The sequence below is a fragment of the Babylonia areolata genome, chromosome 20, assembly GCF_041734735.1.
Source record: "Babylonia areolata isolate BAREFJ2019XMU chromosome 20, ASM4173473v1, whole genome shotgun sequence".
Lineage (NCBI taxonomy): Eukaryota > Metazoa > Mollusca > Gastropoda > Neogastropoda > Buccinidae > Babylonia > Babylonia areolata.
The window spans coordinates 36,119,856-36,144,855 of record NC_134895.1 but is presented as its reverse complement, the minus strand read 5'-3'; positions in this window follow the sequence as shown (position 1 = coordinate 36,144,855).

The following is a 25,000-nucleotide window of genomic DNA, read 5'->3' as shown; positions in this document are numbered from 1 at the left end:
CCTCCATCCTCCCTCTATGTCCACCTACTTTTCCTTTCTCTCATATTCCTTTCTTTCTTTTTTTCTCTTTCTCTGTCTCATCTTTCTCTCTCTCTCTCCCTCTCTCATCTTTCTCTCTCTCTCTCCCTTCTAGATGTGTAAGTCGGCCAAAGTGCTAATATCTTCACCGTTGGAAAATAAAGATTCATTCATTCTTTCTCCCTCCCTCCACCCCCCTCTCTCTCCACCTACTTCTCTCTCTTTCTCTCACATTGCCACGTCTTCTCTCTCTCTCTCTCTCTCTCCCCTTCTTCTTTTTTCTCTCCACCACCTCCTCTTTTCTCTCTCATATTGCCATACCCTTCTCGCACTGGCATTACACAAAGAACGGTGATTGTGTGCCCCCCCCCACCTCCCTCCCCCGCAACCCCTCCCCCCCCACTCCCTACAGACGTGTATATAAACAATGTCTATGTTGCTCTTTCCTTTAGTGCAGTCTGTCTATCGCTTTGTTTACCCTTCTGTCTGTCAGTCTGACTGTTTGTCTGTCTCCTCCCCATCCCCCCTTCTTCCTAACCACCCCCCTTCTTTCCCAGTCTGTATGTCTCTCTGATACTCTGATACTCTGACACTTTAACATTTATTGCTGACTTCAGCGTTATTTCTTCCTGATCCTTCCCCTTCCCGTGTGCGCGTGTGTGTGTGCGTGCGCGCGCACGTTTGTGTGTGTGTGTGTGTGTGTGTGTGTGTGTGTGTGTGTGTGTGTGTGTGTGTGCGCCCGCGCGTGTGTGTGTGTGTCCGTATGTACGTGTAAGAACAAGCTTTCGGCCTAAAGTGAACATAAAATTTTTGATCAACCAGGTATAACTCAATCGCACAATCACTCACTTAATCTCTCTCTCCTTCTCTCTCTCTCTCTCCTTCTCTCTCTTTCCCTGTCTCTGTCTGTCTGCCTGTCTGTCTGTCTTTTCTTTGTTGTTGTTCTTCTTCTCATTGTTTGTCTGTCGCTGTTCGTCTCTGCATTAGACAGCCGCTCCAGCGAAATTCATGGGGAGGCAGTACAATATAATTGGATCAATTTCTAATGTGTGCGAAACAAAAACAAACAAACAAACAAAAAGACAACAACCGAAAAACAACAAAAAACGCCAACAAAAACAACAACAACAACAACAACACCAAAACAACAAAACAAAACACACACACACACAACACCAGTGTTGCTCTGACGCAGAAAGGCCTACTACTACTACCACTACACAGGGTGGCAACAAGAATTGTCAACCGGCGTATCATCATTACTACTGTGAATAGCTGTTGTCTCGCTACCACGTGTCAGCATGTTTTCAAAGACTTGCTTTATGAACCGGCTGCAGCAGTTAAGTGAACGTGGGTAAACTCATTCCAGGTGAGGTGCCACTTGCCACTTATGTCAGTCCCAAATTATCATGAAGGAAGACATTTATTTGGACATTTGATTTAAACAGTACACTACGGAGTTATGTGTCTTTCACACACACACACACGCGCGCGCGCGCGCGTACACACACACACACACACACACGCACGCACGCACGTACGCACGCGCACACGCACGCAGGCACAGACACACACACTCACGAACATACACACGCACTCGCAGGCACACACGCATACACATACGCAAACACACACGCACGCACGCACACAGCCACACCTACATCCACACCCACACACGCACACAGAAATATAGATAGATTGATAGATATATAGATAGATGGATAGATAGATACAGAGAGATAGACAGAGAGACAGAGAGACAGAGAGAGACAGAGACAGAGACAGAGAGACAGAGAGACCGTGCGAACGCACCATCCCTCACTTTGGACGAAGTGATTTAAAACTGTAACCCAGCAACAGCCATTGTCATTATTTAAAAAAGTTTTTGTTTTGATTAGTTTCGCTTTGTTCTCTTCTCTCTCTTCCTCCGCTCCTCTCTCTCTCTTCTCTCTCTCCCCCCCTCTCTCTCCCTCCCCCTGTCACTCTGTCTCTCTCTCTCTCCTCTCTATCTCCTCTCTCTCCCCTCTCTCTCCCTCTCTCTCCCCCCTGTCACTCTGTCTCTGTCTCTCTCCTCTCTCTCTTCTCTCTCCCCCCCCCCCGTCACTATGTCTCTGTCTCTCTCCTCTCTCTCTCCCCTCTCTCTCCCTCTCCCCTACCCCTCTCTCCCTCCCTCTCTCTCTCTTTCCTCTCTGTCCCCTCTCTCTCCCTCTCCCCTTTCTCCCTCTCTTTCCCTCTCTCTCTCTCATCTCTACCTCTCTTTCCTCTCTATCTCCACCCTCTCTCTCCTCTCTCTCTCTTCTCTCTCCCCCCCTCTCTCTCCACACCTATGTATCTGTGTTTCTGTTTCTTTTCTTTGTGCTCCTATGTGTGGGTGGTTTGAGTCAGTTTTCTGTGCTTGTGACTAAGACAGACAAACAGACAAAGAAAAGAGAGACAGTGGGATAGGGAGAGGGGAAAGAGAGAGGGGGAGAGACAGAAAGGGAGAGAGAGAGAGGGAGAGAGAGGGAGAGAAAGAGAGGGGAGAGAGAGAGGGAGAGGGGAGGGGAGAGGGAGAGGGAGAGAGAGAGGGAGAGAGAGAGAGGGAGAAGGGAGAGAGATGGAGGGGAGAGGAAGAGAGAGAAAGAGAGAAAGGGAGAGAGAGATGGGGAGAGGGAGAGAGAGAGAGAGTGAGTGACAAAGAGAGAGAGAGAGAGAGAGAGGGCGGGACATAGAGAAACAGAGACAGACAGACAGACAGACAGTGGTAGAAGAAACAGCAGCCGGGCATGCAACAGAGAGTTAGGTTTCTCGTGCCTCCGAGATGATGAACCAGTCTGAAAACATCCTCCCTCTCGAAAAGTGATTATGTGCTGGAACTGTAACGAGGCATGCAGTTTGTGGTTGGTTAAAATCTCTGAGAACAGTATTTGGAGGACGCGGCAGTTGTTGTTATTGATGGTGATGATGATGATGATGATGATGATGATGATGATGTATGTGTATGTGTATGTGTGTGTATGTGTGCGTGTGTGCGTGTGTGCGTGCGCGCGTGTGTGTGCGTGTGCATTTATGTATTTGTGTGTGTGTGGGGGGGGGGAGGCAAAGGGGAGGAGACTAAGAATGGGAGAGAGAGAGAGAGAGAGAGAGAGAGAGAGAGAGAGAGAGAGAGAGAGAGAACAGAATGTGGAAAAGATAGAGTACAAAATGTAAAATGGAGAGGGTGAGTGTCAGTGACTGGAGAAAGAAAAAAACAACAACATAATATTGGAAGGGTGTGTGTGAGAGGCGGGACGGGGGAAGCTGGATTAGGAAAAAAAAAAAATCAATAATCAGATATTGAATGCACAACTTCTGCAGATTATTATTTGACAGAGAGAGACAGAGTTTCACTTTCTCAAGGTTATTATTGTCATCATTCGAATGACCAGACGCTCACGGTTTGATTTTCCGGTCAAACGTGGGAGAAACGAGCTAGGGCGGTATGTAGTGGGCAGGTAAGCGTGTTTAAACAATGTCTATGTTGCTCTTTCACTTTAGTGCAGTTTGTCTGTCGCTTTGTTTACCCTTCTGTCTGTCAGTCTGACTGTTTGTCTGTCTCCTTCCCATCCCCCCTCCCTCCTATCTACCCATCCCCCTTCTTTCCCAGTCTGTATGTCTCTCTGATCCTCCCCGCCCTCCCTTTGTGTGTGTGTGTGTGTGTGTGTGTGTGTGTGTGTGTGTGTGTGTGTGTGTGTGTGTGTGTGTGTGTGTGTGTGTGTGTGTGTGTGTGTGTGTGTGTGTGTGTGTGTGTGTATGAGGGAGCTAGGGCGGTATGTAGTGGCAGGTAAAAGTGTTTAACCATTCCGCCACCTCACTCCTCCCAAGACAGACAAGAGATCAAGTGAGTGTGGTGCGTACTCCTCCACCCTCCCCCTCCAACGAGCTCCCCCGCCACCTTCCCGCACATAACATCCACCCATCTGTTCATCACCCACCACCTCCCCCGCCAGCCAATTTCCGAGCCCCGGGGGCAATTGTGTCAGGAGTCACTAAGTCAGAAAACAGCGAGGGCAAAGAGTGCTCTCCCCATCATCATCATCATCACCACCATCACCAGTCGTCTGCCCCTTGCTTCCCTTCCTTCCGGTGATTTCACACTCAGTGGGTTCCCTCCCTTGTTGTGCCTCTCCTTCTTCAGCCAACCCCGTAGTTTCACCTCCCGGCCCTCAGTTGCCTCCCCCTTGCCTTTAATCTGGGTCACCGGAGCGTTAACAATAATACACAAGGACAGCTGCTGCTCTGAGGGAGAGAGAGAGAGACCCTGGCCACTTAGTGATACGGAGGGAAGAAGACTTAGATATATCCACACATATTACAGCTACGTAGAAAAGACAAAAGGCGTGAAGATTCTGATACAGCAGACCAACACAGATTCTTCTTCTTCTTCTAATAATAATAATAATAATAATAATGAATTCTTCTTCTTCTTCTTCTTGTTATTATTATTTTTTTATATATTTCGAGGAGTTTCCTGAGTTTTCATTTCAAGGATTCCAGAATTTGAGTTCCGAATGGATTGAGTTTTTGTGTGTATTTCAATGCGATTTCATCCTCGGGGGGAAAAAAAAAAGAAGAAAGAAAGAAAGAAAGAAAAGAAAAGAAAGTGAGATGCGGAAGTAATGGTTATCCTCCATAAAACATATTCGTCAAAAAACACTGAGCAATATTTTGAGACAGCCTTGACGAGGAGAAATGGACACAGAGACAATTAAAAAAAAAAAAAAGCACACTGTAGATATTCGTGAAAAAAAACAACAACAACCGGAAACACAAAAATAAAAGGAAAAAAAATCCAGTTATTAGTGAAACATCATCAATAGAGTACTGAGATACAAACAAACTTGTCTTCAGAAAAAAAAAAAATCCATGGCAAAAGTAGCAAACTATCGATCCCCCCCCCCCCCCCCGCTCCCGCTCCTCCCAGAACAACAACATCAACAACAACAAAAACTAACCAAAAAAAACCAAAAAAAACCAACAACAAAAAACAAAAACAAAAAAACAACAACAACAACAACCCCCCCCCCCAACCCCCCCCCCCCCCCAAAACAACATCAAAATAAAACAAACGATAATCATTTATGAAAAACATGCTTGGCAACAGGAGTAGCATGTTTAGACGTATAGAATTTTGTTTGGATTCCTTTAAAGTCTTGACGACGCTTGCTCTTGTTATTTTTGTTGGTGCTGGTCTAATTGCTAAACTAAAAACAGAGAGAGAGCGAGAGAGAGCGAGAGCGAGAGAGACAGAGAGAGAGAGAGAGAGAGAGAGAGAGAGAGAGAGAGTACAAAACACGTGAGTCCTTTCTTACCCCACTCGTATTTTTGGAAAAGTGACGAGACTTCATAGAGTGCTGCCCGTGATAATCTCTTCAGTCTCAAGCGCGCACTCAACCGCTGCCGAAATCTATTTCGCGCTGAGAGGTAAACAATTGCTGGTGTTCTCTCAGTGTGGGGCTCAAGTCGCGATGTTTCTCTCTCTTAACCCCTTAACTCCTGTTGACGGGTAAGCTCATCAGTGAAGGGCTGTCACCTCACTGTGATAACACTGAGCTTTACAGGTTAGGATGTCAGTCAGTCAGTCAGGCGATTCTTTTTATTTTGGACGCCTTCTTCTTCAAGCTGGGATTGCATAACCTTTGTTCAGCAAAATCAGTGATACCATCGAGAAGTACACAGAACGTTGTAACATCGCTTCAAACTCACACAACACTGCTCTCACTTCACCAAGGATAAGCAGTCTAGGGGTTAATGTCTTTCTTTGGTGAGTTTACCCCCCCTCACCCCCCCCCTCAATCCCCCGTTTCGTAACGCCGCACTGAATGGGATGGGGGTGGGGTGGGGGTGGGAGGGATTTCACGGTTGGCCTTGTCTGTGTTGACTGCTGTGGATTATCCTCAGCCAGGGTAAACACTTTGCACAACGCTAAAGGGAAACTTTTTTTTGCTTCTTTAAAGGCTGAGGATGGAAGCCACGTGGCACATAACTAAAAACGGTTAAAGCAGGTGATCCTTCTCCCTCGCTTTGGAATCCATCTTGGGGTTTACCTGGCTAAAGGTGTGTGTACTCTGTGATCAGTTCAATTCGGTTCAGTTACTCAAGGAGGCGTCACTGCGTTCGTTTGTGATCGTCACCACGTTCAGCTGAGGTTTTCAGTTTTCAGTTTCAGTCTCTGACGAAGAGGCGTCACTGCGTTCGAACAAATCCACATATGCTACGCCACATCTGCTGGGCAGATGCTTGGCAGCAGCATAACCCAACGCGCTTGTTAAACCCTGAGTGCATGCATATTTCCAAAAAAAAAGTACCTATTAGAGTGTATTTCTTCTACAGATATATGGCAAAGGCCAACACTCTTGTTGCATTAACTCACTCAGTACGGCCAGTCCTCTCTTCTCCTCTGCACATACCCCTCGGATGTCCTGTGGGTGTCTGAATGACCCAACCTTTAGCTTCCGTCGTCAGAATTGTGGTATTCTTTGTCAACATTCACCTCTTCAGTATAAGAGCCTTCCGCTTGCAATATTTTGATGATGGTAATTGGGGTGAAACGCTGTTAACGTCGTCTCTTTCGCCGTTCGTATGGAGAGAGTTAAATCTTTCTCAGTGCGCCATGTGCGTGCTGCACGAAGGGACCTCGGTTTATCGTTTACTCTGAAGAACTAGATGCTCAGTTTGATTTTCCAGTCAAACCTGAGAAAAAGAGCGAGAGCGGGAATCGAACCCACACCCTCACGGACACTGTATTGGCAGATAAGCGCCTTAACCATTGTGTCACCTCTCTCCTTCAGCTGAGGTGTGGAAACATGAGCGACGCAAACTTTAAAGTTACATTGTTTGCTTTACTTAAGCAATGCAGTATTGATAAAGGAACAAGTCAACGCGTACAAACAATTCGTCTTTCAAAAGAATGAGACTCTCTTAAAAGGATTAGGTTGAATGGATGAATTAAGGGCGTGACTTATGCGAGTTTTGATTTATAAAAAAAATCCAGTACAATCCACAAATGAAGACACACACACACACACACACACACACACACACACACACACACACACACACACACACACACACACACACACACACACACACAGAGTTATGGGAGAGAGGGTCGGAGACACACACACACACACACACACACACACACACACACACACACACACACACATACACACACACGCACACACTTCCCCATGACCTGCATGAATATGATGACCACCAACTCGGCACCGATCATTCTACACACACACACACACACACACACACACACACACACACACACACACACACACACACACACACACACACACACACATATGCACACGCGCCCACACGCACACACATACGGACACACACGCACACACACACACACATATGCACACGCACCCACACGCACACACATACGGACACACACACACACACACACACACACACACACACACACACACACACACACACACACACACTTCCACATGACCTGCATGAATATGATGACCACCAACTCGGCACCGATCATTCTACACACAGACACACAATCACACAAACACACACACACACACACACACACACACACACACACACACACACACACACACACACACACACACACACACACACACACACAAACACACACTTCCCCGTGACTTGCATGAATATGATGACCACCAACTCGGCACTGATCATTCTATCCAGATGACGAGGCGTGCTTTGGATGCAAACAGCCCACTCCCTCTCCCCACCACTCCACCCCTATCCCCCACCACGATTCCACGAGTACAGCAAAGCTGGTTGTGCCTGTGATTATGTAGGATTTTCTTCCGAGACAAATGTCTTCTGTGAGATGAAGATATTATAATATTGGAAAGGAGGGTGGAGGGAGGGGAGGGGAGGGGAGGGGAGGGGAGAGGAGGGTGTGTGGCAAAGAGGATGAGAGGAGGTGAAGGCTGAAATGGAAAGTGCCAAGGGACATAATTTTCAAAGGGAGTGAATTTCAAGAATAAGAAAGGCACATCTGTTTTTATCTTTTATTTTTTTTTTTTTTTCTCTCCACCGGATAAATAAAATGCTTAGACCAAAATAAACTGGTGTTTGTAGTCTGCCTGTCTATTCATCTGCCGGTCTGTCTCTCACTCTGTGTGTCTCTGTCTTCCCTCTCATTCTTCCGTCGTCGCTGTCCAGGTCTCTCTCACTCTTCACTCTGTGGGAGAGAGACAAGACAAGACAAGACAAGACAAAACAAGACTAGACAAGACAAATGGTTTATTGTACACCGGCCTCAGGCTATTATACAAACACATGGGAAGGGAGGGGGGGTGTTGTGCGAGAGAGAGAGAGAGAGAGAGAGAGAGAGAGAGAGAGAGAGAGAGAGAGAGAGAGAGAGAGAGAGATGCCTGAATGTGCACATGAAACATTTTTAGAATGAACTTATTTTTTCAAAGAACATACAATTTGGTTCAAACAATGTGATCAAAAATGAAATGAGCTTTCAATGTTGCATGTGATTTTCCATTATTTTGAGTTTAATCTTTTCGGAACCCCTCAACAGGACGTTGAAAGTCATCTTGTATAATGAAAAAAAACAGGATACTCACGTCTTACATGCGATGCCTTCTTTTTGTTGAATAAGCACATTCGCACACACATAAAATCGCTCATATTCGTGCACACCCACCCACCCACACACACACACACACACACGCGCGCGAGCGCGGGCGCGTATGCATTAACACACGTGCACGCACATATGGCCTTCCTGCACAAACTTGCATGCTCACATCTTCTGGAGAGAGTTGAAAAAACAGAAACATATTGGCAAAAGAATGAAAAGAAGAGAAAAAAGGAAAAGGAGAGTAACTAAGGAAAGAAAAATAAGGAAAAGCAAGAAGCAAAATAGGGAAAGAAAGACATGTCATTTCCTTTCAATATAAAAGAACGAAAGAAAAAAGCCCCCCCCCCCCCCCCCCCCCCGCACCCTCCCCCTCCACCCCACGCCACCCCCCACCACAAGATTTCATTGGTAATAACAGAGACATGTGGAAACACAGAGACTGATGAAAAAGAAAGGACAAAAAAAAAAAGAAAAGAAAAAAAAAAAGAAAAAAAAAAAGACAACAAAACACGAACTCCCCCCGCCTCCCACCCCCCCCCCACCCCCCCCCCCAAAAAAAAAAACAACAAAAAAAAAACCACAAAAAAAACAACAGCAACCAACCCATAGTAAAAGCAATAAGCTACCAAACTAAAGAACGACAACCTTCCATGTAAACATCCTTGGCAGCATAAGTATGATGGTCTGACAGATGAAATTTGTTTGGGTGCGTTCGTTCAGACCTTTGCGAAATTTGCTCTTTGTTGTCATTTTTGTCGTTGCAGGTGTATTTGTTAAACATTACAAAGAGAGAGAGAGAGAGAGAGAGAGAGAGAGAGAGAGAGAGAGAGAGAGAGGGAGCATTCCACAGACTACGAAACGTGTGATTCCATTCACACCCACTCTTTATGTTTAGGAAAGATGAAAAGGCTTCTTGACAAGCCCATTAGCATCAAGCACACACACTCAGCCGATGCTGAGACCGATCTCGCTCTGGTTGTAAACAATCTGCAGTCCTCTCAGAGTGAGCTGTTTATCGCTGTGTTCGGTTAGTAGCTGTCTCTGATGTGGTGGGTTTTTGTGTGTGTGTGTGTGTGTGTGTGTGTGTGTGTGTAGTTCAGTATGCTTCTTTGACTGTTGTTACGAAATTGCGGAGGAGTGTCCTATTTGTTTGTAAAAGCTTCGTGTATTTTCAAAGTTTCATAGTTTGTTTTCATTTGTGCTCACATGTTTTTGCAACTATAAGGAGAACTTTGAGTTTGTTCTTTCTCTTTAAACAAAGAGACGCATGGACTGATAATAGAAAGGTGATTATTAATTAAGCAGGGGATTATAGTCGGGTTGGGGAAATGCTTCGCATGAATAGCAGCTCTGAACTTGAGACAAACACGTTATCTGAAGACTTTTAAAAATAATTATTAAAAAAAAATAAAATTATTATTTATTTATTTATGTACGCTTATAGTTGACTTCATCAAGTTTTTGCGCCTTATACATATTATTATTAGTAGTAGTAGTTCTTTTTTTATGTATTTATCTATTATTTATTTATTCACCCCCTTTTTTTCTCAACGCCTGACTAAGCGCGTTGGGTTACACTGCTGGTCAGGCATCTGCTTGGCAGATGTGGTGTAGCGTATATATGGATTTGTCCAAACGCAGTGACGCCTCCTTGAGCTACTGAAACTGAAACTGAAACTGTGGATGGAAGCCATTTGATACACCATTAAAACAACAACAACAACAACTCTAATCCTGACCTCACTCCGGATTTGATATTCACGTGAACATGCCAAAGGTGTGTACACTGTCATCTTTAACTCTCTCCATACGAACGGCGAAAGAGACGACGTTAACAGCGTTTCACCCCAATTACCGTCATCAAAATATTGCAAGCGGAAGGCTCTTATACTGAAGAGGTGAATGTTGACAAAGATACCACAATTCTGACGACGGAAGCTAAATGTTGGGTCATTCAGACACCCACTGGACATCCGAGGGATCTGTGTAGAGGAGAAGAGGGGACTGGCCGTACTGAGTGAGTTGAAGTGTAAACAGAAAAGAAAAGAAAAGCTTGATACAGAAATAGTGGGCTGTAATAAAAAAAAAAGGCAATGCAAAAAGAAGATAAGTAAGGCAAAATAAATAGAACAGAAAAAAAGAAGGAAAGAGAAAAAGGAAGAAAACAAAACAAAACAAAACACCAGCAACAGAAAATTAAAGAAAAGAGAATACAGAAGAAAAGAATAAAACAGGAGAAGAAGACAAGAAACCCACGCTCAGTCACCCTCTTCCCACATCCATCCTCTTAAAGAGCTGCTTCACGAAAACAAAAGATGGGACCCCCACCCCCCCCACTCCCGCCCACCCACCCTCCTCCCAAACTCCCTGCAGACAAAACAAACAAAGAGGAAAAGAGTAAAGAAGGTGAGAGTGATGCCTCCTTTTCCTCCCTTCCCATGAACCTTTTGACGTCACTGTCGTCATGGGATCAGAGAGACCAGAACCCATGACCTGCATAGCTATGATCCCTGACAGACCGACTGCTTGTTTAGATTCCACAGAGCGCACAGGTTGGGAACAATTTCCCCAGGATTCAACGATGTATAGATCGAGGGTGCGTGCATTTACGTTGGATTTTCTTGGAAAGGTGGGGCCTCCGTACAATACTGTATGGAAATGAAACTGCGGGGATAGAACCGGGAACAGACTGGTGGATGGGGAAAAAAAAGTGGGTAGGGGTGAGCGTGGGGTGTTGGGTTGGGTGGGATGGAGCCAGCGAGAAGGTTTCAGTTTTCAGTTTCAGTAGCTCAAGGAGGCGTCACTGCGTTCGGACAAATCCATATATACGCTACACCACATCTGCCAAGCAGATGCCTGACCAGCAGCGTAACCCAACGCGCTTCGTCAGGCCTTGAGAAAAAAAAAGTGAATAAATAATAGATAAGCTTACATAAATAAATAAATAATAATTATGACATAAAAAAAGGTCAGCGAGAAGGGAAGTGTGGGGATTGATATGAGGGAGGGTTGTGTGTGTGTGTGTGGGGGGGGGGGGGGGGGGGGGGGGGGGGGTGGGGGGGGGGGGGGGGGAACATGGGGTTGTGGGCAGGTTTGGTGATAAAATGAAAAGATGGAATCAGATGCAGGGAAAGGGAAGAACTGTTGCATTGTAATATAAATGTCTCGTTCCTGGGTTCGAACCTTTTGTCAGTTTATTACAATTTCGCTTTTGTTAGTATGTATATATATATATATATATATATATATATATATATATATATTTAATTTGTATTTGGATTTATCAGTGGTCACCTTGTGTTCATGCCATTCGTGATTCTTTCTATTAGTCCCCGAGATGTTTCATTTGAAGCCCATCGGATAAAGTTCACACCATAAAGACATGGAATGGAGGCAAACAGACAGGCAGACAGAGATGCAGAGACAATGTTCTGGAATGACTCTTATAGGTAGGAAAGTTCAAATAAGTTTAATCAGTGAGAGTAAGAGAGAGAGAGAGAGAGAGAGAGAGAGAGAGAGAGAGGAAGATGAGGAGGTGGTGGTGGTGGCGCGGTGGTGGCGGCGGTGGTGGTGATGGTGGTGGTGATGAAGGTGATGAACGATTTTTTTTTCTCTCCAGAAATACTGATTAAGCCCTTCACATTCCTTACCCCCGTTCTCACCCCCCTTCATACCCCCACTCCCATACAAAAAAAGAAAGAAAAAAAACCTCTCGTTCGCCTTTCGGTAGACAGAGACGGACATGGACTGGCAGACAGACAGCTCAGGGGATGAAGTCTGATATTGATGGCCTGCTCATATGGACCCCCTCCTCGTCGGTGAGATGCTGAAGGAGTCCATTCAGACATAGTTCGCAGAGGTTTTCGGCGAGCGTATTTCTGTTATTAGTTTCTTATCACTACCGTCTAACGTTTCTTTCCGTGTAGGTTCTTTTTGTTGTTTTCCATTGACTGGACGTCTAATGATGAAATGACACGATGTTGATGATGATGAGATGATGGTCAGAAAGAAGGAGCAGAAGAAGAAGAAGGAGAGGAAGAGGAAGAGGAAGAAGCAGAAGAAGAAGAGGAAGAGCAACAAGAAGAAGAGGATGACTATGATGATGATGATGATGATGATGAGAAAGAAGGAGCAGAAGAAGAAGAAGGAGAGGAAGAGGAAGAGGAAGAGGAAGAAGAAGAAGAAGAAGAAGAAGAAGAAGAAGAAGAAGAAGAAGAAGAAGAAGAAGAAGAAGAAGAAGAAGAAGAAGAAGACGAAGAAGAAGACAATGATGATGATGACGATGATGACGATGTTCCTGGGTATGTAGGGGTCCTTTTCTTGCTCATTTCTTTTTGTTTGCTTTCGGTTTTGTTGTTGTTGCTGTTGTTGCTACAGAAATATAATACATAATCATACATAGAATTCAAATCCTGTGTGTGTATGGTTTCTTTTATTCCTGATTTTTTTCTTCTTTTTGTTTGTATTCTTCAGTTTCTGTTTCAGTTTTTGAGCAGGCCTAAATAAAAGTATGCAGACTCATCCCATATACGCTACACCACATCTGCTTCAAAAAAAAAAAAAAAAAAAGGTGGAAACGAAAGACAAAAAATTCTTCATTTCAAGGATAATACATAAGCACTGGTATGCTTTCTTTTTGCACCCAGTCCCCGCCCTGAATAGGGTCTACACCACACAATACTAAGTAAAAAAAATCAAAGCATGGTCTTAGCAGAAATACACAAGAGACGGAAAACAAATTAAACACACACTTACTCACACACGTACACACACATACAAACACACACATGCACATACAGGCACAAGCATGGTGTTAGTAAAATACATAGGAAAAAATGAACAAAATGAAGAGAGAGAGAGAGAGAGAGAGAGAGAGGGGTGAGGGGGGGCGGGGGGAGGGGGGGGGGGGGGGTGAGAAACATTTAGCTAATATGAACAGTCCTCCTGTTTAGCTAGATAAAACATACACAGTCAATAGAATTGCCACTTTCACTTTCAGGCAATCAATAAATGATCAAACTTTAAAAGCAAAAAGGATAAACAAACGAACGGACAAACAATAACAACAACAACAACAACAACAACAACAAAAACAAAAACCGCAAGAACGAACATAAAATTGCCTACCTCTACCCCTCCCCCTCCCCCCCCCCTTCCCCAACACACATACACTCCCAGAATTTTCAAATTCCGTCGCTGGTTTTTTGGAAACGAATGACAACGCCCCCCACCCCCACCCCACCCCCCACAGCCCTCCCGGCCCAGGCCCCCCTCCTGCTCCCACCCCCCACCCCCTCCCAACTCCCATGCTCTGCATGAATATGATATCTGAGAGACAGCGCCACTTATTTTATTATTCAGATGATGATGCGTGCTGTGGATGCAAACAATCTCCCCCCCCCCCGCCCCTTCCCCCGCCCACCCCCCCCTTCCCCCGCCCACCCTCCGATGACGACTGCGAGCAAAGCCTGAATGTGCGTGTGATTTTGTAGGATTTTCTCCCGAGACGTAATGTCTTCTGTGAGATGAAAATATAATAATATTGGAAGGGGAGGGGGATGGGGGGGTGTAGTGGGGGGGTATGGGTGAGGGGAGGGACTGGAGGGAGGAGGTGGAGGTTTTTTTTTTTTTTTTTTTTTTTTTTTTTTGGGTGGTGGTGGAGTGGAGGTCAGGTTGGAAGGGGTGGAAGACTGAGGAAGAGCAGGCGGGGCAAAGGGAGAGAAGAAGGAGGTGGGGGGAGGGGGGGGGGGGAGGAAAGGCGGAGGGATGTGTGTGTGTGAGAGAGATAAAGATAAGAAGAAAAGAGAAAGATCGCCGCCGCGATGACCGTTTTTTTTTTTTTTTTTTAAAAATGTATGAGTGTGTGTGTGTGTGTGTGTGTGTGTGTGTGTGTGTGTGTTGTTGTTGTTGTTGTTTCGTTTATTTGTTCACTTGTGTTCCTTTTTCTTCTCGTTTCAGTGGTTTTGAACTCGAACGAGATGCTTCGGACAAAATTAATCAACTGGCGTTTTTACTTTGTCTCTGGTTCGGTTGTGTTTGTTTTCTTTTCTATCACCACACGCCGCCCCCCCCACCCCCTCGCCCCCCAGTCTCTCTCTCTCTCTCTTTCACTCGCTCTCTTACCAGTCCTCTGTCTCTTCTTCTGTCTTTTTGTGTATCAGTCTCTCTGTTCTTGCCTTTCCTGTATCTGTCGCTGTCTCTGTTTCTGTCTTTCTCTCTTTCCCTTCCCCACCCCCCCTCTCTCTCTTTCTCCCTCTGTTTCTGTCTTTCTCTCTTTCCCTTCCCCACCCCCCCTCTCTCTCTCTTTCTCCCTCTGTTTCTGTCCCGCTTTCTGAACCTGTCTGGTTTTTATTTCTATCTCTCTCTCTGTGTTTGTGGCGTTTCTCCATATGCTTTTTAATTTTTATTTATTTATTTATTTATTTTTTTTTAAAAGACAGGACAGGGAACAGGCTGATGTAATGACGTGCATAGATTCCATGACTTCATTTCCAAATTGGTTCAGCCACCCCCCCCCCCCCCCCCCTCCCTCCCCACCTGCACCCTCCCATACACACCTTCACCCTTCCACCACTTCTTATATTTCACGTCAGCTTTCGCTTTCTCTTCTCCTCATCCTCGACGTCTGGCCATGCTGCACACACAGACGTGCGTGTAATATATATATATATATATATATATATATATATATATATACATGATCGCACGCGCACAAATACTGGCATACACACAACACAAACACATAGTATGCAGACGAACAGACCGACCGACCGACAGACAGATAGACAGAAATGCATACACACACACGCACGCACGCGCACACACACACACACACACACACACACACACACACACACACACACACATATATATATATATATATATATATATATATATATACATATATAAACATAATATAGCCAGCTAGCCACAAATGAAACCTTCTGATATACAATAATATCTACAAAGAACGAATTTCGCACTCATAGAAACTTCCGTGTGGAGAATGTCATAGGAAATGAGAAAAAGTTGTCTACTCCTGTTGTTTTTTCAATTATATTTTGCCTTTGGTCTTTTCGGAACTTTGAATTGCACACAAAGGTCGTCTTGTAAATTAAGGAAGATTCTAGTTTTACATAAACAGTTACTTCTTTTTATTTTCTGTGCGCACACGCACAAGTACGCACACACATACACATATCGCGCGCGCACACACAGAGACACACAGCCACACATACCCCCCCACACACACACACTCACACACATACACACACAGTCATTTACTCACTACCCACTTGCTAATTTACACACACATACACACACACACAGACAGACACACACACACACACACACACACACACACACACACAATCACACACACATGCACACACACACACATACACACACACGCACACATACACACGCACACACACACACACACAAACACACACACACACACACACACACGCGTACGCGCGCGCGCACGCACACACACACACACACACACACACACACACACACACACACACACAGACACAGCACACCACACCCTTGCTGATACAGACGCACACACACTCACACAGACAGACAGACTGACAGACCGACAGACACACACACACACACACGCGCGCGCGCGCGCACGCACACACACTCACACAAACAAACACACACACACACACACCACACCACTCCCTTGCTGATACAGACGCTCTCAAATGTGGCCTTTTACGCTGTAGTATAACATGCGTGTGTGCTCGGTGAGAAAAAAGAATAAATATCTTATGGAGATGTAAACAGAAGCAAACTGGTAAACAACTGGAAAGAAAGAGAGAGAGAGAGAGAGAGTAGGGGAGATAGATAGATAGATAGATAGATAGATAGAGAGAGAGAGAGAGAGAGAGAGAGAGAGAGAAGATGTGAATTGATGAGGGAAAGAAGGTCAGCTAACTTCTCTTTAAGTGAAAGAAAGTAAACAGGAAAATAAAGAAAGACAGAAAGCAAAAGAAGAAAAAACATCAAAATACGAAAGAAAGAATAAATACAAAGGAAGGAAGGAAGGAAGGAAGGAAGGAAGAGGGGATGAATAATACCTCTTCCGGGAAGAACTCCATCGTTACTCCCTCTCCCTTTCTCCTCCCCGTGTCTGTCTGTCTGTTTGTCTGTCTGTCTGTCTCTGGTCTTTTGTACCTCTCCTTTTTTGGTCTGCAAAAGGAATTATATAAAAAATAATAAGTTCTCATGACCACTCTCTTTCTACCCTCCCAGAAAGACATGAGGCATAACGCTGATGTTTTTTTTTTGCACAAGAAAATGAAGCTGCCCTTTTTTTGTTTGTTTCGAAAGTGTATCCAGATACGAAAACATCTTTCAAAAATGAAATCAAGATGACGACATCAATGGAATTTTGCAAGGAACATAATTATGAACTAAAATGTCATAATCTCATGAGATATATAAAAAAAGCTGATGATATCTTGTGAAATAGATCATAACACAACAAGAACAAGAACAACAACAACACACACACACATGCTACTCACAATGAAAAATATGCCATATACTTTCGTTAATGGATTATCATCAGTTACTCTTTGATATTTATATCACTTTCTGTAAAATTCAACACGATTCTTTCACAAACAATGTGTTCATTCTTAAATTCACCATAATCATTTTAAAAAGTCGATCTAAAGTTCAGTAAAGCCCAGGTACCTAGAAAGTTCAGCACATCATTATATTTCGGAAACTAAAAGCTTTGTTCAAATATTCAAGCTGTTCCACGTTTTTCTGTTCGCTTCTCAAATTGGACGATGAACTCAGCACGTGATTCTCATTTATTCCGTTATGAGCGAGGACCATTGTATTGATGCTGTGTAAAAAAAGAAGAAGAAGAATAAAAAGATAAAGAAGAGAGAGAGAGAGAGAGAGAGAGAGAGAGAGAGAGAAGCCCCAGTTTGCATGTATACAGTAACTGATAGCAAATCATCTTTACTTTTCCTGGCGGGCTTCCGTTACTCCAGTCTTGGGAATATGCTCTTTATTTTCGAACGAAATTTGACAATGGTGTACAGATGAGAGTGAGTGTGAGGTTGCAGTCTCTGTCTGTTTGTCTCCCTCCCTTTTCCTCTCAACAAGCATTTCTTGATGGTTGAAATGAAACAATAGGCAGACATTGGAAAGAAAAATGTGGGCAGGTATCCAGCCAGAGTATTTGTGTTTGTATTTCTTTTTATCACAACAGATTTCTCTGTGTGAAATTCGGGCTGCTCTTCCCGGGGAGAGCCCGTCGCTCCACTACAGCGCCACCCATTTTTTGGTATATTTTTTTTCCTGCATGCAGTTGTATTTGTTTTTCCTATCGAAGTGGATTTTTCTACAGAATTTTGCCAGGAACAACCCTTTTGTTGCCGTGGGTTCTTTTACGTGCACTAAGTACATGCTGCACACTGTACCTCGGTTTATCATCACATCCGAATGACTAGCGTCCAGACCACCACTCAAGGTCTAGTGGAGGGGGAGAAAATATCGCCGGCTGTGCCGTGATTCGAACAGGCGCGCTCAGATTCTCTCGCTTCCTAGGCGGACGCGTTACCTCTAGGCCATCACTCCAGTAAAGAGAGGACTGGAATAAAAATACAGAACAAAAAGAGAACTCAAGAGAGTGGGACGCGAGGAAGGAGAAAAGATGGAAATATATATATATATATATATATAAAACAGAAGAGAAGCGAAGGTAAGGTAATGGACTGAACCAAGTGTGGTGCAATGTGTTGTTGCTGTTGTTGTTGTGTATGTGTGTGTGAGATAGAGGGAGAGAGAAAGAGAATGTATGCGTAGTGTGTGTGTGTGTGTGTGTGTGTGTGTGTGTGTGTGTGTGTGTGTGTGTGTGTGTGTGTGTGTGTGTGTGTGTGTGTGTGCGTGTGTGTGTGTGTGTGTGTGTGTGTGTGTGTGTGTGTGTGTGTGTGTGTGTGTGATAGAGGGAGAGAGAAAGAGAATATATGCGAAGTGTGTGTGTGTGTGTGTGTGTGTGTGTGTGTGTGTGTGTGTGTGTGTGAGAGAGAGAGAGAGAGAGAGAGAGAGAGAGAGAATGATAATGACAATGAGAATAAGCTGTCTGGATTTGGATTGCTTAGTAAAACTCAGTCAAATAAACACGAGAGAGAGAGGGACACACACACACACACACACACACACACACACACACACACACACACACACACACACACACACACACACACACACACACACACACACACACACACACACACACACACACACACACACACACACACACACACACACACACACACACACACACACACACACACACACACACACACGTTACGAAAATCTACGTTTGACAGGATCTGGTTTCTGATGCTTAGTTTTGTTTCATGTTGCAGAAAGCTTATATCGCAAGGCAAACTGATTATTCTTTTTCAACATCCACAGTCTGCGGTTGTTGAAAACTTTACTATACTGCAAGCAATTTATATTCCGGAAATACCGACCAATTCCATCAAATGATATTGTGTTTAGAATGCAATATGCAATCAGTAACGTTTTAAGAGCTTTTGGGAGTCTGATTTTATTGACAGCAAGATGCTGCAATAACCACGCAAGCTCAGAAAGCCAACAAGACCAGGAAATATGTCAAACCTTGCCAGTTACATGTCGGGAAAAACGGGAATTGCCGATAGGAAAATATCGTCAGAAGCCGAATCAAGAAATCAGTCACAACACGTGAAGGACACTTAACACAAACATCACACGTCTGTACGTTCTGAATCTTTATTGAATGAATGAATGAATCTTTATTTTCCAACGGTGAAGATATTAGCACTTTGGCCGACTTCCACATCTGCCGTTGTTCTAAGAGACACACAAACATGTACGCATATAAATGTAGTTATACTTAATACATGTATAATGTACGAGTATAACACAGCGTCAAACTGAGAGACACAACATCGCTCACATCTGTACGGAACGGAAGCGAGAAACATACACACACACACACACACACACACACACACACACACACACACACACTAACACACACACACACACACACACACACACACACACACACACACACACCAAGGGAAAAACAACAACAAAACCCTAGCATGAATGCTACACATGAATGATTCAAATGAAATTAACACAGAAAAGTAATGATAAAATTTTAAACACAGATGTAAGAGACATAAAAGACAGCAAATAACTGAACGGAAGTGAGCCTTTTGCAGACTGGTGAGGTTGAACACTATCAAACTCCAGACCTTCATCAACAAATTATTATTGTTATTATCATTATTATTATTATTGCTATTATTGGTATTGTTATTGTTGTTGCCATTATTTATGTATTTGATTATTTGACTATTCATCTATGTTATCCTTGATTTTGGGGCTTATTTATCATTGTAACCTACTTGTTTATATTTGAAGGTCGTTTTACATGTTTTTAGATTTTTTTTTTTTATAAAGAGTGTGAAATGGAGACTGATGGCGGATGCATAGATATTTGATGCAGATGAAATTGTGTGCTTCTGAGCGTATGCAAATCAGATGAATGGCTTATGCATGTCTATATTTGTACAATATAGAATTTAACTGTGTGCCACCACACCGAGCATCCCCGTTTAAGGACAATAAATTATCTTATGATCTTGTGTGTGATCTTGTGATCTTGTGAAATGTCTGTGAAAATATTCACGGGCATCCTGTGGACAAGAAGCAATATCAAATCCACCAACGTGTTGGTGGAAGGAAACAAACCATATCCGCAATCAGCAAGGGGGAGAAAAAAAAAGAAGATGAAAAAAAAGGAAATTGGACTGGTTCGGCAGCGCTCTGCGAAAACCTCCATGCAACGTCACAAGACAAGCATTGGAGGAGTGGTGGGGAATCTTTAATCAAGGCAAAGAGGGGAGAAGAGTGGCTGAGTAGAGCAGACCAAAGAAAACACAGAAAAGATGATGAACCATGGACGAGATGGTGATGATAGCATGTATCCAGGTGGACGAAGACCCTGTTGTGAGAGGATGGTTGTAGGAGTCGACAGAGGGGGTGCTGCTGTTGCCACCCACCAGGTGCTTCTCAAGGAGTCCTCATCGGAAACGGAAAACAAATGGAAGGGAAGGCAGAGAGAGAGAGAGAGAGAGAGAGAGAGAGAGAGAGAGAGGCAGAGAGACAAAGGGAGTGACAGATGGTGTTTAAATGACAAACAAACAGAACAGCAGGTGGCAAAGAGTGTGGACGTAATAGTTTGTTTTTTTTGTTGGTGGTAATTTGCTTCTGTTGGTGCAACGAGGAAGTCTGTGCTCTCGTGAACAAATTCGTCAAATACTGTCCTTCTTTTCTTTCAATCCAGCAACAATGGTCCTCGTTCATGATGGAATGAATGAGAATCACGTGCTGAGTTCATCGTCTGAATATGATCTCTCTCTCTCTCTCTCTCTCTCTCTCTCTCTCCAGCGACAAGACAATTGGTCACTGTTCATACTGAAATAAAGAATCATGTGCTGAGTTCATCTTTCGGAGCTCTCTCCCTATCTGTCTCTCTCTCTGTCTCTGTCTCTCTCTCTCTCCCTCGCCCCTCTCTCTCTAGCAACAATACAATGGATCACTGGTCATACTGAAATAAACGAGAATCACGTGCAGAGTTCATCATACGAAGGTCTTTTTTCTCTCTCACTCTGTCTTTTGTTTGTTTATTTATTGCTACCCCCCCTCCCCCCCCCCCCCTTGGTGTAATATCCAACCAGTTTATCGATAACAAAGAATTTTCATTGTCATCGTCATCGTCATTGTCATTCTGTGTGTGTGTGTGTGTGTGTGTGTGTGTGTGTGTGTGTGTGTGTGTGTGTGTGTGTGTGTGTGTCTGTGTGTGTGTGTGTGTGTGTGTGTCTGTGCCTCTCTGTCAGAAGAAGATAAAAGTCATTTCATGTTTTGTTGTTCTTGTCTACATGATTTATGGTTGAAATATATCCAGCCTAAGTTTTGATAAAGATACAACAACAAAAACATGCCGCATTAGGTTCAGTTTGCCCATGTCATCCAGGAATGAAACTGTATTGTGCAATGTGGCGGTATACATTTACAATGCCTTAAATCGGTTGCGTATTGCTGTAACTTAGATTACAGTATCAATATAAATTGTCAACAGCAATAATCAACTGAATCGTAAACGTTTAGCAATGTGTTTTGGAAAACTTACTGTGTGAGTGATATATGACCTACCCTTTCAGTTAGGGGCTAAGACCTAAATCTGAATAAAAAACTATTTCGCTTTCGCATTCTGTGTCTCTCTGTCTCGGACTCCCCCCTCCTCTCTGTCTCTGTCTCTCTCTGTCTCTCTCTCCTCGGTCTCTCCCTTGTCTTTTTCCCCCTGAACTCTAACCTTACCTTTCCTTCCACACTTCCCCACCCTCGCCTATCACACCTCCTTCAGTACCATTCTGCCTGTTGGTTTCCTCTCTTCGAGTATTTGTAGAGAGAGAGAGAGAGAAAGAGAGAGAAAGAGAGAAAGAGAGAGAGAGAGAGAGAGAGAGAGAGAGATGTTAAGAAAGATATATATATATATACGTCAATAAAGAGAGAATGAGAGGCAAATAGACTAAAGAGAACACCATCGTTAACTGTTACTGCATGTTTAACTCCCGTGACACGTAACGACTAGGAGCTGTTCTGGTAATTCTTCTGCCATGTGTGCATATCTGGAGAGGGAGAGAGAGAGAGAGAGAGAGAGAGAGAGAGAGAGAGAGAGAGAGAGACAGACAGACAGACAGACAGACAGACAGACAGACAGACAGACAGACAGACAGAGACCCCCACCTGTAACCCCTCCGTCAGTACCATTCTATCTGTTGGTTTCCTCTCAGCTTCCAGTATCTGGAATATCTGTGACAACAACACAAAACTACTTTACTTATATTCATTCCAAGAGGAAACAGATCAACGTTTGATAGAAAGAAAAAGAATACTCATACACACAGACACAGACACTGACACACACACACACACACACACACACACACACACACACACACACACACACACACACACACACACACACACACACACACACACACACACACACACACACACACACACACACACACACACACACACACACACATGATGGAGTCTCCCGTCGGTCCGACAGATGAGTAGGCGGGCAGGCTTATCTGTCGGTGTGTGTCTTCATATGGGAGAAGAGGCCGATTCTGGATGCGCAGCACTTCCCACAGGTGTTGCAAGGGAAAACGTCTCCAGAAGTTGCGCCCTGCTTCCTTCACCCACGCTTCTCCTTAATGGCCAGCGTTCTCTTGTTTTCAAACGTCTTTATGCCACTAGAGCACAACATCCTCCTGCGAGAGCGGTCAAGGGCATCAGTTTCCCAGGAAGCGATTTCTATGTCACAGGCTTTGAGGTTTTTCTTCAAGGTGTCCTTGAAGCGCTTGCAGGGTCTTCCACGTTCACGGTGGCCTTCTTTCAGCTGGCCATACAAAAGGACCTTCGGGATCCTGCTGTCTGTCATGCGGACAACGTGTCCTGTCCAGCGTAGCTGGCACTGGATCAGCAGGCTTTCGATGCTGGCAGACCGCTCCTCTCTATGGCCTGGAGGTTGGAGACCCTGTCTTGCCACTTTATGCCGAGGATATTTCGTAGGCATCTCTGGTGAAACTGCTCGAGCTCAAGTTGTTGAATATGACGGCGATACGTCGTCCATGTTTCACAGCAGTACAACAAGGTGGTCAGCACAACAGCTCTGTACGTTTTGATTTTGGTGCTGAGCCTGATGCCTTTGTTGTTCCACAGCCTGTTGTTGAGTCTGCCAAAGGCGGAGCTGGCCTTGGCGATGCGCAGCGTCACTTCTGTATCAAGGGCTCTGTTGCTGCATGGGGTGCTGCCCAGGTAGCAAAACTTGACTGACTTGATCTCTGTGTCATCGATCTTGATTGCAAGTGGGGGGGGAGGCACTAGCGTTCTGTGAGCTAGCTGGTCGGTACATGGACTCGGTCTTGCCTAGGCTGATGGTGAGTCCAAAGCGCCTGCATGAGGTTGAGAACCTGTCCATAATGAACTGCATGTCCTCATGGGTGTGTGCAGCAAGCGCGCAATCATCAGCAAAGAGGAACTCTCTCAACAGTGCCTCAAACACCCTGGACCTGGCATGGTGTCGCCACAAGTTGAAAAGTTTGCCATCTGTGCGAAACTGAATGTAGATGCCACGGTCACAGTCTTGGAAGGCGTCAATCAGCATGGCAGAGAAGATAATGGAGAACAGTGTGGGTGCCAGGACGCAGCCCTGCTTCACTCCATTTACCACAGGGAACGGATCCGACATGTCAGTATTTTCCTGTACTCTCGCCTGCATGCCATCGTGGAATGACGCAATCAGCTGGATTAGGCTCTCTGGGCAGCCGAACTTTAGGAGGATCTTCCACAGACCACGGCGGTTCACCGTGTCGAAGGCCTTAGTCAGGTCTACAAAGACCATGTGGAGCTCCTTGTTCTGTTCACGGCACTTCTCTTGAATCTGGCGTACGGCAAACACCATGTCACATGTTCCCTGCCTGAGCGGAATCCGCATTGTGCTTCAGGAATGACTGTGTTGGAGACATGTTCAACCAGTCTGTTCAGTATGATGCGGGCGAAGATCTTGCCGGCGATGCAGAGGAGAGAGATTCCACGGTGGTTATCGCAGGATGTTTTGTCTCCCTTCCGTTTGTAAATGTGGACAATAGAAGCATCCTTGAAATCCTGGGGGACCTCCCCTCTCTCCCAGATAGACTGGAACATGGCGGTCGGCTTGCCTGTCAACACCTCGCCTCCATACTTGTAGATGTCGGCCTGGATTCCATCCGCTCCTGGTGCTTTTCCTGATTTTGTCAGCTTCAGGGCATCCCGGGTCTCGGCCTTGGTGGGAGGGGCAGCTAGCGAGTCATTGACTGGTAGCTGTGGGAGGGCTGCAATTGCCTCGTCTGATACGGACGAGTCCCTGTTGAGGAGGGTGTTAAAGTGCTCTGCCCAGCGGGCAAGGATGTCTTTCTTGTCTGTCAGGAGGGTGGTCTGGTCCAACGCTCAGACAGGGGTTGATCTTGTGAATCACGGCCCATACACAGTTCGGAGACCATCATGGAAGGTTTTCATGTCGTGAGCATCAGCAGCGGACTGAAGCTCTTCGGACATTCTCTCCCACCAGGTGTTCTTTATCTCACGTAGTCTCTTCTGTACGAGTTGCTTGGTTTGCAAGAACTGGTTCTCCTTCCTCTGGCAGTCTTTATCGGAAATGTGATCCTGATGCCGTATATGCAGTATGTTCAGGAGCTTGGAGATTCCAGT